The sequence below is a fragment of the Pseudonaja textilis genome, chromosome 2 (assembly GCF_049901715.1).
Source record: "Pseudonaja textilis isolate UNSWEBS1 chromosome 2, rPseTex1.2, whole genome shotgun sequence".
NCBI lineage: Eukaryota > Metazoa > Chordata > Lepidosauria > Squamata > Elapidae > Pseudonaja > Pseudonaja textilis.
Window position 1 is genome coordinate 135006613 of NC_141991.1, and position 16300 is coordinate 135022912.

At 41.8% G+C, this 16300-nt stretch overlaps 1 protein-coding gene across 6 annotated transcripts in view; it reads right to left on the reverse strand.

Moving 5' to 3' along the window:
- ZNF385A (zinc finger protein 385A) overlaps nt 1-16300 on the reverse strand; it is a 165206-nt gene that overhangs the window by 122447 nt on the left and 26459 nt on the right. The window lies entirely within an intron of this gene.

Sequence of the window (16300 nt, forward strand, 5' to 3'; positions counted from 1 at the left end):
AATTCACAAACTCGCAGGCAACATTCACCTCCACATGTAGGCCCTGCTCTTGTTTCTATGCACACATCACCCCTTAAGAAAAGTACATATTCCCCCAGGATCTCCAGACAAAAATCCTACACAGTGCTCAGGAAAGGAGCAGAGCAACGCATTTGGGCAGTTCTCAAAATCTCAGAAGAGCAGGGAGTTGAACTCGCTTCTTTCCACTCCGCAACCCCAAACAATAACAGCTTATGTCCCCTATCTCTCTTTCCCCTCCCCCCACCCCACCCACCCCAGATGCAAACCTGGAGGAGTTCTACTCCTCAGTGTTATTGGCTGGGTCATAAAGTGGTCAAGAAGGAGGGGGGAAAACAGGTGAGACAAAAGGCCTTTGTTTGTGGGAAAGCAGGTGCTGGGAGGGGAGCAGCCAACAAGCCACACCTCTTGGCGCAAAAGACTGCAAGAAAGACCCCTGAAACAAAAAAAAAAACCCCAAATTCAGCAAAAGTTGCTTTCCTGCTTCCTCTGGCTAATGAACAAGCAGGAAGCCCGGGACAAACTAGTCAAAGAGGAAGGCAGATCGCCTCCCCAAACAAGGGGCGATATGTGCATAGAGACAACAGTGGTGCCTGTTTGTGCTGTACATGCAGGGGAATGTTGCCTATGAGGTTGTGAATTATGGATGCCCAGGGATGAATGTACATTTAGGAGAGTTAAAGGCTAGCGTTACATTGATACCAAAGGGTAGCGTGTGCTGTGTACATTTTTGTGTTACATGTATTAGATCTCTCCGCACCAGTTGTAAATCTCATGATTCAGGCTCCTGTTTAGTACATCTTTGCTCTTGCATGGGGTATAACAGTCTATGAGATGAACACAAAGACAGCTTTTCCCCCAATTTCAAGAGAAAACTGGGCACTGAATTAGAAGGGAGGAGGTAAATTTCATAAATAATCAAAGGAACGAGATTGAAGTTGTAGCTCATCTCTTGCCTTCTGGGATGAGCTAAATTTCTCTCAATCCAGAACTTGGATTGAGAGTGACGGAACTTTAGTTTCATAGCTCTAAATCAGGGGTCTCCAACCTTGGCAACTTTAAGACTTGTGGACTTCAACTCCCAGAATTCCTCAGCCAGCAAAGCATTGGCATTTTTGTCTACCTGTCGAGTCATTTCTGATGACCTGGGACAGGCAGATTTTGATGGTGTTAGAAGTATCATCGCAGGATGGGGAAACCTTTTCTGAACTTTGTGCTTGACGTGGAAAAGAATGAAACTTTTGATTCTGGGTTTTACAGATTAGACTGACAGACTTTTGTAGAAATGACTGATTCATAGTATTATGGTAAAACAAAAAGTTGTGATTTGTTGTTAATGCCTTTTTGGTACTGCAACAGAGAGAGAGAGAGTCGGAAGTCAATGCTTCTTTTTCTTTCCCTACGCTTCCTCACTTTTCTTTGCCCCTTTCCCTTCCCTCTCCCTGTCCTCTTATTTGCTTTTGTATTTTATAATACTTTATAACCTAATAAAAACATACTCAAGGAGAAGTATCATCGCAGCATGTGAGCTATTCCAAGTAAAGCCACTTTTTGCAATTGACCGATGGTGAACTTGTCAATGCCCATGGTGTGTTCAAGGGGTTGTTTTAGGGCTGCATCCAAGGCGCCTTAGGTACTTTGTTTTCTTTTGCCACAGTCTATTTGCAGGTCTTTATGTTTTGCCTTCTCCAGTTCTATCTCTTCCATTCTGCTGCCTCCAGGTGTGGCCAGTTCAACTATCAAGACTTTTTCGTCTTTCTTATCAACAATTGTGAAGTGTGGGGTGTTTTGTGGCAGGTGCCTGTATGTTCAAATTCTAAGAGCAACTATTGGCATAACTAAAGATATGCTCTGCACACTACCAGGGAGGAACTGTCTTAGCACTCTTCAAGTTTCTGCTGATTCTTTTGTGTTCTGGAAAACAGCCCTTCCTGTCTCTTGTCGGGGACTCCAGACTACATTCCACCACATGGAGCCTTGGACATAATCCCTGTAGTGTAATAAAAATGGCAACAATGGAGGCAGGAACCACATGCAAAGGTTCAGACCTGGAGCTGACAGATAACTGAATTATAGATCCACGGAGACCAGGGTGGGAAAGTCATCTTCACCTCCCATCAGAGAAAGGATGCATTTTCAAGGGTCTTCTTCCCTGTGGCTCACTTAAATATGCTCCTCTCATTTGTGAGTCAGTTTTGTATAGTTTTGTATCAGTTTTAGTGTCCCCACTGCCACTCCCCATTGCCTCTGGTCTGGCTTATAGTCAGAAAGACAGTTTCCTCATTTTCTGTTCTACCTCCACCCTCTTAGTGTCACCAACCATGAGGAAAACCATCTGCCTATCACAGCACTAAGACAGGTAGTGCTTTTAACCAACAATTAGACCTGGGTAGACCTAACCATCTGTCAGAACTCACTTCGTCTGGCATTTCTGGGGAATGGCTACCAAGGCTAGGACTGCCGGCTGGCAAAGAGAGAGAGTACCCTGCTCTCCAGTTCACCAAGTCAATCCTTCAGAGACTTGGATGACTCTGAATAACTGACTGTCCAAGCAACATCTGGATGAGCAGTAAATTCCTGTTCAGAAGTGACTCAGAGAACTGTTGAGAGGCACAATGGGAGAGCATCATAAGCTGGTGTTTTCTTTGCGACTTCACGGGGCAACCCACTTCTTTGTCTGTTGTTTCGCTCCCTTGAACCCAGGTTTAGTATGGTAGGTAGGAACTGTGCTATGTAACAGTCAAGAGATTTGACTCTTTTTCTGCTTGGTCATCACCCCCCTTCCCCACTGCTCAGGAATTATTTGGGACATCTGACATTAGAAAATGCGTCAGATTGTACCATTGTTCATTGGATATTTATTGCGGGGAGGGGAGAAACAGTCCTTTAATGCTATATTTTAAGTTCAAGTATGGACTGGGACACTAACATGGGTCTGTGGCATAAAAGAGAGGTCACAAGGGAATGTATGACTCATGAAAGTGAGTTAAGGCACATTCTAGAAGCAAAAAGGGAAATGTGGTTGAAGTAAAGGATTAGTCATAGAAGAGATGAAAATTCTGACTGCAAAATAGTTTTCCTTGCCTTTAGATGCTTTGGAGAATAAGTTGACCCCCTCTTCTTTGGGGCAGCCCCTCAAATAGTTTTCCTTGCAATCTTAGGCGGATGGGGGTAGGAGAAGGAAAGGCCATTACATCTTAAGCAGCACAGATAACTGCAAATTATACCAACTCTCTTTCTTGCTAAGTTTTGTTTGGGCTGGCCCATCGCTCTCCAAATATTTCCAATCCTCACACAGTCTTGACAAGCAGTTCACTTAAAAATATAAATACACATATGCAGAGAGAGAGAGACAGTGGGGTGTGGGAGGGATGGAGGGAGGGGAGAATTTGGGAGAGCACACACATTTACTTATATATAAAAGTGAACCAAGGTTACTACCACTGTGCTATGCATGTTTAGAGTAGAAAAGGTCCTTGATCAGTGCCCATGGAATGCTATGGGCCAATGACAAGACTTCAATTCAGTTCTGGAATTGGATGATTCGTTCACAGTCTTCCCTGAGTCTCTGTGCTGCTTATCTCTCCCACTTGGTCTTTTGAAAATTTTGAAATGTCAACAACCATTCATCAACTTTTCAACTCTTTATCTTTACTGCCTAAAGATCTACATCTATAGTACATTTACATCCAGGTTTAGTGCCTGAAATGGAACATTTGATATTAAACCGGGGGAAGAAAGAAATACTCCGCTGCATGGAGATGAGATGATGAGATAAGATAACTATCAGCCTTGGAAGCCATTTTTCCCTTGGAGCTTCGAGGCTGCCACATTTAGTGCCTGGGAAAGCGGGAGAGGGGATTGCAAGGAGTGGTGAAAGATGAGCCACAACAACATTCCTTTCTCTGGGAGTCAAGGACAATTGCCCTGCACCTGGAAGGGAGTGACTGGAGGTAGTCTCCAGTCAGGAGGAAGACATGATTGGGCCATGTGATGGACTTGTGGGTGCAGGGGATGGATTTTGACTTTCTTTTGTGTGGGGAAAAACTCGGAACTCTCAGATTCAGGTTTTCCCAGATGTGCCAATATGACATCTCTAATAAAATGGAACTTTGAGGAAATGCTAGTCTCAGAGTCTTTGTTTTGGAGGTTATTGCTTGGAAGGCTGACGATAACTTACGACAAGATGATAAGAAAGCAATGCAACATTCATTGCCAGTGATGCTGTCTTGCCTCACAGTGAGGCCATCCTACTGACCACATACCTACAAAAAGGTTCTAATTAGTTGCTTCACCATATAATGGGAGGGCAGGCCAGGATAAGTAGGATCCTAGAGTTAAAGCAATAACTAGAAGAGAAAAGTCTAGAGAAGCACCGGGGTGACATGATAACAGCTTTCCAGCATTTGAGGGGCTGCCCCAAAGAAGAGGGGGTCAACTTATTCTCCAAAGCATCTAAAGGCTGGACAAGAAACGATGGAGGGAAATCAAAGATAAGAAGAAACTTCCTAACAGTGAGGACCAGTGGAACAGCTTCCCTCCTTGTGGGTGCTTCATCACTGGAGGTTTTTAAAAAGAGACTAGACAGCCACTTCGTCTGAAATGGTACAGGTCTCCTGCTTGAGCAGGGGGTTGGTCTAGAAGACCTCCAAGGTCCCTTCCAACTCTATTCTGATTGATTATGATCCAATGGCAAGAGCTATAGAGGGGGCCCAACTTCTTTGTACTGCAATTGCAAAGGTTTGAATTTCAGTTCTGTGACAGTAGTTTGATCACCATAACACAATAAACAACTTTCTGAATTCCCCTGAATCATTTTCCAAGGCTGGGTGAAAAATAGAGGGGGTGGGGAGGAGAAATATTCAGAAAACGATGGGAATCGCCTCAATCTACGAAATGTATGTTCCCTTCCCCCTCCTTTGTCTGGACTCTGAAGAATCAGGGTGGAAAAAGTATTGATGCTTTTGTGTTTTGCTGCTGGAGAAGAGTCCAGGTTTTAAAGAAAACTAAGACTTAGAGCACCAATCAAGCCAGAGGACTCAATCAAGGCACAAATAACTTGCCTCAAAGACCAGCCCTCTGGGGAAATCTGTAACACTGGGAAAGATGGAAGGAAAGAGAAGGTGAAGCATTTAGATGCACATGAAAGACCAGGCTGGGGACAGATAGTCCTGGAGAAAATTCTACAAGGTTGTAAGAGTCAACAATCATTTGATGACACATAATCTATCTATCTATCTATCTATCTATCTATCTATCTATCTATCTATCTATCTATCTATCTATCTATCTCCGTTCACATTTTACTTTAATAGCTTTGAAGAAGGGTATCTCTTTCCACAAAAAGAGGATTGGATGGGGAAGAGGATGTAAACCAGTCCCAAAATCTTGAACACAGTTTCTCAAAATTGTCATTATTTTTAACAAATTCCAGTGCCCGCAAGATTTCCCTCCTGCCCCACATTAACATGACATCTTTCATAACTACATATGTGCATCTTGTTGGTATGTATATATACCAACTGACCAGAAATGATTCTTCTTGTTCTTCAAAAAAAGGTACACACACACACACACATGCAAGCACATGCACATATACACACACAGGGTGGCCTGTAAAGGAGGCATCCAATTTGTAAACAATAAGTGATTCCCTCATTGCGGAAACAATTCTATCATACACAAACAACTTTCTCTTCTATATACTTTTATATAGTGAAAGACTGAAAAAAACACCTGGGCTCAGAAGATATATGTGCTTACTATCTAATAAGTCCTATTGACTTATTAGATAGTGGCATTTTCTTTGAGGATGGAATTCTCTCTCTCTTTTCCCCCATTGCATGGTCCTACCGACTTCCCTCTTGCTCACTTTCAATGTCCTCTTGTTTCCATATTCTGAGCAAATGTAAAACGATTCTAATCTCATGGATTCCAATACAGGCAGTCCCCAACCTACAACAGGTCTTTGAGTGACCATTCAAAGTTACGACGACATTGAAAAAAGTGACTTTTGACCCCTTTTGCAACTTTCTGACAAGCAAAATCAAGGGGGAAGCCAGATTCACTTAACAACTGTGTGAATAACTTAGCAACTGCAGTGATTCACCTAACAAATGTCGTAAAATGGGGCAAAATTCACTTAACAAATGTCTCACTTAACAACAGAAATGTTGGGCTCAATCGTAAGTTGAGGACTACCTGTATTCCTTTTGCATAAACACAATATTAATCCAGACTCAGAAAGAACTCTTGAATATTGCTTATTAATGTGCTATATTTTTTCTGAGTCCAACAGAAGGCAATGCCTTGCAGTAATTTATGGATCACGGGGCCTTTCCCATTGAGTTCAAATCCTATCCACTAATCCTCAAATTGACAGAAAACTGTACTGTAATCATATGATTTTGCTGTCCCATTGTTAATCCTTATCCTGCCTCTTTGGCCCTTGTTTTGACATGTTACTGATAAACAAACTGATGGAGTCTTCCAGCTTTGCTGCTCTCCCTTTTCTGTAGGACACCAGTCAGGCCAGTCAGGATGCAGAAGCAGGATGAAGTCAGACATGTCTAACTCCACTCATCCTTTCTAAGCTCCAAAGCTTGAGGCAGGATGAGCCACATCTGCCTTGATTCTCTCTTTCTGTGGCCCCTGGAGACCTTCCCTAAGACAATCTCACCCAAACTGTGAATAAGATATATAATATATACACATCCCACTTCAATTAGAAGAAAACATTGCCATTGCTTCTCTGGTTATGTCACTGCCACGTTCCTCCAGAGGTCACGTTTGTTAATAGTGCAGACTCTGGTTACAAAAAGGTTGCCCATCCTTGAACCAGAGTCTTGGACTTAAGACTAAAGTTCATGTGTCCCCTCAAGGCACACTCTGTGGCTCTAAGACCATTGGATCTTCCCTCTTCCTTTCAGTTGCCAATCTGGGAATTAGAATGCTTCAGCTCACAAAAATGCTATGAGCAATTTAGCAAGCATCAAAAAGCTCTCTGCGCTTTCTTGAAAAGTTAGGCATACTATAAATAAGTCATAGCAGAATTTCTCGTTTGAAGAAGTGGAAGAAGGAGGTTCACCTTGGAAACAGGTCCCTATGTTTTCTTCTTTCCTCCCCACTGTGCAGAAAGGAAATGGTTAGAGTTAGGCACCATCAACAAGTAACCCATTAAAAAAAAATGAAGTCACACCTCTCTCAAAATAGATTTGGTCATATACCACAAGGAATTCTGTGGTTTAACACAGATTCCTTTGTGAGAAAATGAGAAAAAGAATAGTTTCCCTCAAATCACAGCTGTAAAAGAGTACAGAGTGGGTTCAATCTAGGGCAGATTTTTCTCACATACAATAACCATAAGACCTAATGAATTTACATGTAGAGCAGAGATGGTGCTCTCAATTTACTGTAATGCAAAACAGAAAATGCACACACAAACACACACACGCAAACTACACTTTCCTGGCAGATACAGAATACTATGAGTACTTGCAGTTCAGATTAAGATTGTATAGGGTTCAAAATTCGTTTTAAAAAAGCACTTCAGATTTGTGCGAACACTACACCTTTCTATTTCTTCATTAAAGCAATCTGGCTTTTTTTCAGACTTCCTCCCAAAAGTCCCTGTTTTAAGGAGTCCACCATTAATGTTAGTGCATCTCTTAAAGTATTTTGAAGATTGAAAGAGTAAGATGCTTTAATAAATAGCAAAGAAGAGCTACGTTCATGTGTTAAGTTCAATAAAGCCTTCAAAATTATATTGGAAGCATGCCTAAGGCCTAATACGTTTCTCTCATCTTCCTCCTCATATAGGCTATTCCCAGACAGACAAATCAAAAAGATTTAGGTAACCCTCAGTTAAAACAAATGTAAAAAATTAACAAAATTGACCTTTACTTGCATTTTCAGCTCTTACCCACATTTTACTTCTTGTAAATATTTAAGCAAACATTATTGCTGCACAAAGAATCCTTGAACATTTAGAGACCAGTAATATTCAACAGCAGTTCTATTATATTTATCCACCTATCTAACCATAAAGTATTAGGAGCAATAGACATGGGTAGGCCAGGGGTAGGTGAATATCAACAGAAGAAGAGTCTTGGAACTTTCCAGAAAGTCCCATAACGTTTGGAGAATCGAGTTAGCCGCCTCTCTGGTCTTTTGTCACTTTCTCCTTGATTGGGGAAGAGAATTAGCACCAGGGGTATGATTTTACCAGTTCGCACCTATTCACTAGAACCAGTTGATAACATTCTAAGCAGTCTGGAGAACCGGTTGTTAGAAGAAATGACTGGCCTAATCCTGTAAGGAAGGCAGGAAGGAAACATTCTGGTGTTGCTTACAGAAACTGCCTCTCCGTTAACCCTGATTACATTCTTGGCAGGACTAGACTTCCTGTCTCAGGAACTTCTCTGGAGTTTTTTTTTTCCTTCCTTTGCTGGTACTTTGCTTGTGTGGAGTGACCATTCAAAGTTACAATGGCACTGAAAAAGTGACTTATGACCATTTTTCACATTTACAACTGTTGCAGCATCCCCACAGTCATGAGAGGCCAGGCGAGGAGATGCGTGCCTCGATGTGAGTGATATTGAGTTGGCCACGCCCAACCAATAACATGACCACCAAGCCATGTCCACCCAGTCACATGACCACCAGGCCACACCCAGCACCTAAGCCACGCCCACAGAACCAGTTGTTAAAAAAATTGAATCCCATCCCTGATTAGCACCCTCCTAGCTGATGTAAAGGAAATAGAATTGGCAAGATGCTCATCTAATTGCAAAAGACTGGCAGAACTGGAATTCTAATTCAAAAGAAGAGTCTTTTCTAAAAGAGAAGGAAAATGCTGGTCTTTGTGATCCAGCTGTTAATCAACTAAGCAAAAAATCTTTCAATCTTTATCTGATTTTTTGTTGATACACCTCTAAATAGGTGTCCCTTGAGTAGCCTGGGCTCTTTGTTGGTCCATACTGGAGAGGATTCCCAGGTGGTGCCTTGACACCATTTAGATGTCTGCTTGCAACAGAATCCAAGATGAGAAAGTGACCCCAATGTGAAAGAGAATTTCCTTTTTCATTGTGGATGTGGGTGACCAGGTGCTCCTGAAATTGTACAGAGAAAAAGATGCACATGATCAGCTGAGTTTCATAGGGACTAAGAGGTTTCTCTCTCCTTCACACTTCAGCTGGGATGGCATGAGGGAATGCACGTTGGCAGGAGCGTTTTATTCTACAAACTGAGCACAATTCTACTCCTGTCCTTGAAAGCCAACTTAGCCTGCCCTAGTGTCAAGATGGAACTGTGCCCCTTAATCCCGGAGCCAATAGGCACCACCCTAGTTGGCCTCCCATTCTCTCTAATGGCAGGATCTTGTAAGGTGGGCAGGATGTTTCTGTTGCAAAATTGCTCACATGCATGCACACCGTTCAGTCTTTGCAGTTGAATACCTTCCCCTCCCCCGCCCAACTTTAAGAGAAAGCCCCCCCCAAAAAAAAAGCCAGAAAAAGAATCAGAATTTGAAAATCTTCAAGCCTAATTGCAACAGAACAAAGATAAATGACTTGGCGAAACAGTATCCTTCTGTTGCGGCACCAAACGGAGAAGTCAAAAGCCAAGCTGATTCAAGTTGAATGAAATATACTTAGGTGGAGTAAGTTTCATGCAGACAGACAACTAGCCATTCTGTTAGTTAAAATTAGACAACTTAAAAGAATTCATTACAAAAGAAAATCTGGAAAACAAAAATCTGGGTTAATATTATATTAATAAGACAGAATATTCCTGCATGCTTAGTGAATTTACAGGTAAGCTTTGTCTTCTTAGGCTCAGGTACAAATAAAGATGGACAAAAGGAATCAATCCTATGCACAAAGGCAATGACAAACGTGAGCAGATCATGCCAAATAAAGACATTTTGATGACAGCTTAAGCAAGAATAGCTAAAATAAGCAATGGCCTTTCCAAGATTACATATCTGTGTAAACACTGGATACTAAAGGCCAGAGAAAGGGCATTTGAATTATGGATTTGGAAATGACACAAGGAGCCCTATGGTCTGCAAGAATAAACTGTATCAATTGGTCCAGGGCCAATCATAGGGTGATTACTCCCCAAGCAATTATCAGCAATTAGAAACTCACATACTTTAGGTATGTCATGCAAATGGAGCGCTAACTAGAAGAAATTATTATGTTTGGAAGGGATACTAGAAATGGAAGGGAAAAATGACCCAAGAGAGATCACCAAGCCCACTTTTAAACAAGCACATTATCAACAATCACAATTATCAAGCAGAGCACTGAACTTTCCATTCTGAGGATCAAATACTCCTTCTCCATTTTTTAAGCAAATAGACTTCATAACTTTCTGGCAGGGGAGAGGAAAAAAGAAATATGTGCACACCACTTAAAGGGTACTATCTCAGGAAGGTGCTGTTAAGACTTTCAATATCCAGGAAGTAATACTTTGCAAATTTCTAGTCCCTAAACAAGGTTACCAGAAGAATTAATTCTGCAAATGATGAAGAAAAAAACCCAATTGAATATGCTAAATTTATTTAGAATATAGTTAGAATTAGTTAGTTTTGGAGCATAATTTTAGTTACTTTGGTATACGTAATCATTTCAAATCACTGAATCATTTCTAATCATTTTTAGAGAATGGGCATATAATGGGGATTAGATTTACTAAATAAAAATGTTATAAATGCTATACAATGGGCATGCTGCTATTTTTTTTTATCTCCTTTGCCTCCTAGGTACCTATACAAGGATGAGGTTCAATAAACTATTATCTTGATCGGAACTGACAATTTGAAAGATTAGTTGGAGGCTGCCCTGGTTATCCTTTCTTCCTCCTTGGTCTAACGGTAGGAGGAAGAAAGAGGGCTGAACTGTGAGGTGTCTATTGAGATTCTGCCTCAAAGGTAGACTTCAAGGTAAATGAACCAAGCCTGGGCATCAGGCATTATGGAAGTCATTCCACCAAAACTGGCAGCCCTTGAAAAAAAAAAAAAGAGGAGCAGGTCCTACTTTATGCTTCACTTGGCCACCCATGCAGCATGCTCTCCTGTGCCCGGAAGCTTGGCCACATCTGAGCAATGAATAATCCCTTGCGGCCTAGCATGCATGCAGCCGTCTTCTCACCCCCCCACAATCCAATGTAACCAAAGCTATATGCAGAGTAGGCAAGCACCGAGGCAGAAGAGATTCTGATCTCTCCTGACATCCTGGCCCAGTTTTCTGCTGCTGCTGCTACAACAGCCAGAGGTAAAGAGCCGTCAGCTAAGGGGAACTCAAGGTCAGAGAGAAGAAGAGGGGAGGGGAGAGGAGGAAAGGAAAGGGAGGGAGGGGAGGGGAGGAAAGGAGAGGGGAGAGGAGAGGAGGAAAGGAGAGGGGAGAGGAGGAAAGGAAAGGAGAAGGAGAGGAGGAAAGGAGAGGAGGAGAGGGGAAAGGAAAGGGGTGGGAGGAAAGGAGAGGGGAGAGGAGGGGAGGGAAAGGACAACAGCCTGAGGTAAGAGCTGTCAGCTAAGGAGAACTCAAGGTCAGAGAGAAGAAGAGGGGAGGGGAGAGGAGGAAAGGAAAGGGGAGAGGAGGGGAGGAAAGGAAAGGAGAGGGGAGGGAGGGGAGGAAAGGAGAGGGGAGAGGAGGGGAGGGAAAGGACAACAGCCTGAGGTAAAGAGCTGTCAGCTAAGGAGAACTCAAGGTCAGAGAGAAGAAAAGGGGAGGGGAGGAAAGGAGGGGAGAGGGGAGGGGAGGGACAACAGTAAGAGGTAGAGTCAGTTAAGGGGAACTCAAGGTCAGAGAGAAGAAGAGAGGAGGAGAGGAGAGGGGAGGGGAGGGACAACAGCCAGATGTAAAGAGGCATCAGCTAAGGAGAACCCAAGGTTAGAGATAAGAAGAGGAGAGGGGAGGGGAGGGGAGGACTGGTGAGATGTAGAAGACTATAAGAAAAGAAACAAATACTAAAAACAGCTCGAGCAAATTTCATCATGAACTAAGAATGCAGCTGAATTCTTAAACAGGGATATTTCACAATTGTATGACTTGAACTCCAGAAACAAAGCCTAGTAGGTTGCAGAGGGAGCCAGAAGACTCAGCGTCTTAAATTTAAATATGTGTGCCTAGGATGTTTCTACAACAATGCCATTGGGTTGTTTCTTTTCCCCATGCACATCAAGGCAGGCCACTGCTAGGCAAACACTGGACTGGTGGGGTTGTCTGATTCAGGTTGCTGGAGAACAAGGACAAAAATCCTCTAGTGCAGGGCTTAACTATGTAAATAAAATGAAATATGCACTAATATTGGTTAGATCTCTCAAGTTATTTCTGGTTAGGGGAAGACTGCTTCCAGAGATAAGCACAACTTTTAGATACAGGTAATTTTGGTTCATTAGAGCACAATGTATTTCTCAACTTGGTAATTTTAAGATGTGTGGATTAGAGAATCTCTCAGTAACTATGACCAATATTTTTTATATAATTTCTCTTCAGGACTTCAATTCCGCTTTTCTGGGAACTAGGAAAATTTTGTTTTCTTTCTCAGCTCAAAGTAATGGAAAATACTAGATTCTTCTGCTTCCTCTGGGTATTTTTTCCATGTAAAATGACATTTTGGAAGATTAAGATGCCTTTGTACAGTATAATAGAACAGTGGTTGCTCTACCGGCAATAGTATTCTGAAGTCAGGAAATATATAGCAGCAATCAAGAAACTTGGCTTCTTTTCCATGTAAGGTAGATTTGTTTATTTACTTTAGTGAAGAAATAAGATTTTACCTGGTTCAAATTAGCATGTAATTAGAAAACTCATCACCAATTTTCCAAATAGGTTGAAACCATGACTAGGGATAAGTTTGAAATTATACAAGCAAGGATTCAGGCAAGTTACAGGCAGGAGAACAGGAACAAACTGATTTTCCAATAGTTAGGAGAGTGCAGTGTGTGTTAATTCCTTGCCACTCAAGTTATTTAGAAAACGTTGTGCAAAATAAGCCTTTATAGGCTGATTTCCCTAAATAGCACAATCTATGTAGGTGACAGTATTCACGTGGGGTTTTTTGGCACACAAGCTGATAGGTTTCGCATAAAATATCTGCAGATCTAAGTACAGTGGGGTCATAAAATAATTCACACTGAAAGGCACCTCCTGCTTTTACGCTGAGCATAGTTAAGATCCTGCCAACTGGCAGAATACAAGAAGCATCAGAATCCTGGGGCTAGATTGGAAAGATGGAGCTTTAAATTCCTGTTCAGTCATAGAGTACAAGCAGCTTTGAGCAAGCTAGCTTTTCTAGGTCTGTCCTATCATCAAAGCAAGGATGAAACAGGAATGCCCAAAGCTTACTGGATGACATTAAAGTGCATTACAAACCAAAGCAACTTGGTCCACGTGTAATTCTAAGCTACAACAGGGTTTGTTTGATTCTGACTTAGTATGTTGTGATAGTCCAGCAACTTACGGAAGAATCAATAATCATGGTAAATACACTATGGCCTTAACACAAGATATGAACTCACTAACTTGTCCAGATCTATTCATATCAAGAGTAGGCCACCAATTTTGGACATGGGACTCATCTGGAATTTTAAGAGCAAGTCTTGCTGTCTCCCCCCACCCAAAGGGGTGCTAATCAACAGCTTCCTGTTTACAAAATGGCCACTGTAATCATCATTTAAGGGAAGATATTGTCATGAAATTACTCCTTACCACCTCCTGGGTGTTCTGCACTAAGCGAATTTGGGCCAAAAGTCCCCTAGCGCAACTCATTAGCAAAGACTTCAATAAAGTACTTGCAAGGTTGTCCACAGGCTTCATATGGCCTACTGCTTCTTCACACAATCCAGCACAGTTCCTCAGGCTCGCAGAAAGAGGCCTTTTATATTATTTGATTATGGAAAAGCTGATTGTCAGGGGAAAAAAAGGAAAAATAGCAACTTACCAAAATTAGGTGAAGGCACAATGTAGGGAAGTTGGATGGAGCGCATGCAAGATAAGGAGTGACTGGGCGGAGCAGGGAGCGGAGGGGCCAGCCAGTAGCGCGATTTGCTGGTTCTCCGAACTGCGCAGAATCGAATTGGTAGAATCCCACCCCTGATAACGTGCCATTAAGTCACACTGTTGACTCTTAGCAACCACACAGATTGATTTTCTCCACAAAGAACAGACTAGTTCTTCAGGTCTCCCAATGGTGTATTTATTGCCACTATAACTGAAAACATCCACCATGTTCCTGGTCATCCTATTCTTTTTCCTTCCACCTTTCTCAGCAGTACAGTCTTTTCCAGAGAGCTGAGTCTTCACATGATGTGTTTGAAATAGAACAATTTGACTCTGGTTATTTGTACCTTGACTGAGAATTCTGGGTTAATTGGTTTAGATTATTTACATTTAGCTAAAAATTAAAGCTGCCCTGCCCCCAACATTATTGTTCAATGAACTCTTATCTCCGAGTATTAAGATAAACATTTTACTTATCTGATATATTTTTAAATTTTTCTGGTGTTACTGGATGACATGGGGAAATTTTTAAACTCCCATAGATGACTCAGTAAATAGACCTTAATCTCAAGTGACACTACTTTACTGCAAATCTCAAGGCTATTACCAGTGAAGCTCAACCCTGCATTCAATATGTATTATGCAAATAATGGAAGTGCTATAAATTAAATCATTTTGCTTAAAAAAGAACTTGAAATTCAATTAATTCAGATGTCAAAGTATTAATTCTACTTCACAGAAGTGGTCAAGCTAGATGCAAAATGTCTAATTTTTGTTTTTGTGAAGTCCAAAATGTTCCATTCCCCTTTCAGATCAGGCCATTTCAAGGAAAGGTAGGTTCAGACATAACCTGGCAGGAGATTCAGCATGGTCTGCTGAGTAAATAGAACACTCCAGAGTTCTCTAGAATGCTCCGTGCCCAAAATGCTGAGTTTTGCACATCTGCTGCAATGAGCATTTTGAGTTGTGATAGTATCATGCAATCCAGTAAAGATGGTCATGTTCTAATGGCCAAAGAGAGAGGAGGGAGGAATTTGCTGAGATACTGAAAAATACTGAGGCAAAATAAGGACTGTGTTATACATTTTAAAAGGCAGAAAAAAGTTCTTTTGCAGGCATGAAATCTATCAGTCCGTTCATGCTGAAAGAAATGGGTAGATGCAGCATTTATTCTTTTTCTGTAATCATCGGGATTAGAGTGTTGTTCTTTTTTCCCCCTTTCTTGAAACCTGAAATCTTGTTCTTACCCTGAACTTTCCTAGCATTGAACCACCTCTTCTCTCAAATCTCTATTTCTCATATGGATAGAGAGTATTTATAGTTATGAAGAAAATGTTATATAATCAACACCATCTATACCCCACTGCAACTTTCGCTGATTTTAGGAAGGTTCTCCATCTCAGGTTGAGGGACTTAGACAGATGATTTCAATCACATAATTAATAACAGAGATGGAAGGAACCCTGAAGGTCTTCTAACCCAACTCCCTGATCAGGCAGGGAAACCCTATACCCTTTAAGACAAATAGTTATCCAATCTCTTCTTAAAAACTCCCAGTGTTGGAGCATTCAATTACCATGACATGTTTCGATCCAATTATTATATAACATGGATGGAAATCCCTACCAAATATTTGTCTCGATAGCTCCATGTCTAGGGTCTAGGGAAACAAGGTCCTGTGACCTTGAGGGGAAACCACAGACCAGGTTCTACGGAATACCAGAGGTCAAAAATATGCTGCTGCCCTCATTACAGTGTTTTAAGAATGCCTCATGTTTTGCATTCTACTTGTCATTCATGCAATAGTGCTTGTAAGCATGACTACCCTGCAGAAGAGCTGGACCAGCTCTTGCAATATACTCAGAACACAAATTAACTCTTCTTCTTGTCCTCCTTGGTAGCTGAAATTCCTTGCAGACCAATCCCCTGGACAGCAGGTGTCTGGCAAAGTCCCAAACTCCCTCCCCAATACAACCATCTCTATTCCCAATATCCTAAGTACATCCCAGGGTGTGTCGGAGTCAGCCGACAACTGCAAAGGGCAGCCAAGGCAGCAGATGATGGCAATTGCTCAGTGCAGGATGGAAGGTGACCCCCAGCCTGTTCTATCCATTACATCTGCCCCCAACATGCATGCACAGCTATCTGTGGCATGACAGCCAGCCAGATTTGAACAGAATTGAGTATCAAGATGCTTCCCACCCACTCAACTCACATCTTGCTTATTTGGGACATGGATTATTTTTAAATCATCGCAATTTCAACCAGAACTCTTA